Raw genomic sequence first — 4519 nt, forward strand, 5'->3', positions numbered from 1 at the left:
AACTTGTGATCTGAGCAATCAATAAAACGCTTCAATAACTTCTGCTTCATTACACTTATAATAAGAGGCTATAGATCCGTGGCACATAAAATGTTGATAAAGAGGCTGTGTGGGGACCGACTGTGGCAATTTCCTCGCAAGTACAGTAAGTGCAATATTGCCATCTAGAGTTTGTGCATAGGTAATTATTGCAAAGGGAAAGAGCTGACAGTGAGATAAAACAAGAAATGATATTGAAATACTGTTTATTTTCCATTATTAATCCTTGACACATTTATCTTCATGGAACCTTTTATTTGATTGGTTTTAAAAATGTTTAAGTCATGAGAAACATTTTCAAATCTGTATTTTCTCTAATTCTTTTATAATTTTACTACCAAATGTCAAATACGTATCTCCAGCTCAAAATTGAACTTTTTACCATAAAAACTATTTATTAAATAAGTCACTTTGTAAAAAGATTGAACTTAAAGGTGTTTCTTTTTTTTTAATGCCATAATTCGGTTATATAAAACAGGGTGCTTTATTTGCATCTCAGTTTGGTAGCTTTCAATTCAAAGTATTATATTGATTAATATTAAGCGCTTGCAAAAATAAGAGCCAACTTATCTTAAAAATGGTATTTTAAAATAATTATAGAAGAGGATAGTCTTTTATAATATCTTAGTCTTTCACAGCATGATTATAATCATTTTAAAGAGTATGTTCCATTTGGGGATTATCTAAGAATATGTCTTCATCTTTAAATCAATACTTCTAATTGAAAGCTTATTTAATTTTATAATTTTTTGAATGAACTAGTATGGAAAATGCATTCTTAAACTAAGTATTATTGATTTCTTTCTCTCTCTGAACTTGTGACTGAAAATGCCAATTATGTAATAGGAAAAAAAATTAAATCTACATTTAAGTGTTTTATGATACTTAATATAAAGTTAATATGGATATAGACGACAAGGAAAGTTAACTAATCTGGAAAGGTTATTATTTTTATTCTTCTAAATGTTTCAATTTGAATAGATAACTTATAAGTTTCTAGACCTCAGCTTTCAGATTTCACTGAGAACAATAATTTTGCATTAATATATTAGTAATGCATTTTCCCTAATATTATTCTTTTTAGGTATTTTCTGTTCTCATATGTCTTAGTGTGAATGGCTTTTATAAATGTAAAAAATAGGAATGATTATAACATGCATTTTCCTTTGTTGATCAAAGTTTTGTCCTCAAACATCCTAGTTAGCATATTTTCTCTACTTATGTTTAAGACAACTCTTCAACTAGATGAAGTGCTCTTGTTTTGAAATTTTTAATCATACTGAATAGAAAACATTGCATTTTAAAGCCTCCAGTAAATAGAATTGTTCTGGTAAAGTAAGTGAAAGTAGACCTGACAAATTTTCTTTAAATTACTCAACCACCTACAGGTATTATGGCCTATGAGTCTTTTGAAATGAGAATAAATTTTATAGAGTTACAGCAGCAAAGTGAAAGAGTGTGTTTGATGGGTTCTCTGAACAGTTTCAACACCCACAGGTATTATTTGTAAGAAAACAATCATGCCGAGTCTTCAGCTGGTTAGAGAGGGCACAGTGTTCTATCTTCACCTGACATCCTATCTGTTCCATCAACATCCTGGGCACCCTGCCTGCCACCCCCGCCTCCTAAACAATAATGCTCACTGGGAGGTTTGTGTGAGTGGACAAGAATATGAATTTTTCCCTTTTCCTTGAAGAACTAAAACAGTATTGAAGGCACATTCTTAGGGGGAGGAGAACCAACTGTCTTGAGGATTGACTCATATTTTCTAATTTTCTATTCAAATTGATCAATGTTGTCAGTGATTGTTAGTTAAAATCTTTTAAATCCTCACCCAAGGACATGCTCATTGATTTTAGAGAGAGAGAGGAGAGAGAGAGAGAAAGGTAGAGAAACATTGATGAGAGGGAAACATTGGTTGCCTCCCGAATGTGTCCTGACCTCGGACCGAACCTGAAACCCAGGCAAATGCCCTGACTGGAAATCGAACCTGCGAACCTTGGGTCCATGGACCATGCTCCATCCAACTGAGCCACATTGACTAGGGCTGTTAATTAAAAATCTTTGATTATTAAAGCTGACTACTAGTTGATGAAAGGGAGACTCTTAAGTGTAAACATTTTGGAAATTGTTGCTTTGCTTTATTTTATTAAGAAACATATAGTGGTTTCCTCTCACCTGTTGTTAATAACACTAGTTTGAATATATCCATCATAAGAACAAATTGCTGATTTTTAAATAATATAATTCATTATTTGCTTATATTTTATATATGTCACAAAATATGAAAATAACATTAATTTATTACTCTCCAGTCAAATTTTCTCACTAACTATATCAGAAAATCAATTCTATATGATTTCTTAAAAAATAATTAACATGCTGTTACATTTTGAAAGGATTTCAAGTTCCTAAACAAAGCCAATTATGCATAGAAAAAGGATATGGCAAGAGTCTGTTTATCAATACTTAACATATGTCACTGGAAAGTAGACGTTGGAAGTTTCAGGGAAGAGAACGGTAGCGGAAATAAAATGTACTGGAAAGATCCTCGTCTTCAGCCTTGGCAAGCCGTAGTTGAGTTATTTCTAGAGTTATATTGCCCAATACTCTATTTCCATGTGGTGTGGGCTTAAAATTTAAATGAATTATGATTAAAGAAAATTAAAAAGTTTAGTTTCTCTGTGCCATTATCCACATTTCAAACACTCCATAGCCACATCAGCACTGAAAATTCTATTGGACAGTGCTATTCTAGAAGGAAGAAGAAATTCAGTCTAGATACTGTAATTATACGTCTGGCATGGGATTCCACATTTTATGGCTAACAAAATAATAAAGGCTCTTTTAACATGATCTGGGTTTAATTCAGTGTTGGGTAGTAGATAAGGTACTCTGGTAGATAAGGTACTCTAATCTTTGCAAAACAAACAAAAAAATGGTAGGGAAAACCCATACTCACATAGCTAACAGTCTATTTGCCATCTATACCAGGTTAACTGAATTAACCTTTTCTTTTGGTGAGAAAACATCCACTTCCCCCAACTCCCATCCCCCCCCCCTCAAAAAATGAGAGAATCAAAGAAACCATCTCAAATGATGTAGTACTGATTACTCCTTAGGTGCTCAGGCTGTGTGTTAACCAGGATGGAGGATACAGTAGAACTATCCGAGACCTTGACTTTGGGAAGCTTACATTCTTTTATTAGAGATAAAACATACACATATGAAACTATTAGGGAATATACTTTGCAGATATACTTTGCAGTATATAATTAAGTGCTAAAAACATATGGTATGAAGTCTATATTGTATGGGGACTTAAATAAAAGAAAGGTTAAACATAGAATGAAAAAGAGAATGAAATCATTTTAAGGTTGAAGTGCACTTTGGAGGCCGTGTGATCCAGTCCTCTCATTTTATAGATAGTAAGCAGAACAACAGCAATAATACTACTCACCTCACTGGGTTGTTGTGAGGATTAAATAGTAAATGTATACGACACTATTCTCAACAGTACCTGGACATAGTAGGTGGTCAGTAGGTATTAGTTACCATCATCATCATCACTTTCATCTTCATATTTATTTTTTTAGCTTTATTGAGGTATATTTGACAAATGAAATTATAAGATACATAAAGTATACATTGTTGTGGTTTGATATATGTATACATTGTGAAAAGATTCCTACCATCTAGTTAATCAACATATATCATGTATATATGTGAGAATATTTAAGTTCTACTCTTAGCAAATTTTAGCTATAGTCATCAACTATAATGATCATGTTTTATATTAGAGTCTCAGACCTTATTCATCTTATAGCTGAAAGTTTCTACCCATTATCAACCTCTCCCATTTCCCCCCACTCTGTTTCTATGAATTTGACTTTTTTAAAGATTCTATGTATAAGTGATACCTTTTTAAATTAATATTTTAGATAAGACAATTAAGATACTTGTCCAGAATGAGACAGCAAGATAGAGTTGTAGAGGGACTACAGTGCTATTTTTGCTGTGAGAGCGGGCTAGGTATGTTTCATCAGGTGAACTGTGGGGAGGGTTTGAAAAGGAGACATATAGGCAATGGCATGACTTTGGGACTAAGATATTATTTTCAGTCAGGTTATATTGGGTTGGCTAAAAAGTTCACTTAGTTTTTCTGTATGATGGTTCTAGTAGTGCTTAGTTGTCTTTAACTTCATTCAAAACAATTTTGTTAGATTGTATTGTGACAGCTGTCATATCATTGTGCATTAGAAAAAACTTATCAAAATTGGTGAATTTTTGTGTAGCCATTTTACTATTGAAGACAGAAGAAAATAAGCAACATTTTTGGCATATTAAGGTTTATTATTTCAAGAAAGGTAAAAACACAACTGAAATGCAAAAAAAGATTTGTGCAGTGTATGGAGAAGCTGCTGTGACTCACCAAACATGTCAAAAGTGGTTTGTGAAGTTTCACGCTGGAGACCTCTCG

General features: G+C 32.7%; 1 protein-coding gene across 1 annotated transcript in view; it reads left to right on the plus strand.

Moving 5' to 3' along the window:
- Window positions 1-4519, plus strand: part of DCDC1 (doublecortin domain containing 1) — a 367520-nt gene that overhangs the window by 94394 nt on the left and 268607 nt on the right. The window lies entirely within an intron of this gene.

The sequence above is a fragment of the Desmodus rotundus genome, chromosome 5 (genome assembly GCF_022682495.2).
Source record: "Desmodus rotundus isolate HL8 chromosome 5, HLdesRot8A.1, whole genome shotgun sequence".
NCBI classification, from domain to species: domain Eukaryota; kingdom Metazoa; phylum Chordata; class Mammalia; order Chiroptera; family Phyllostomidae; genus Desmodus; species Desmodus rotundus.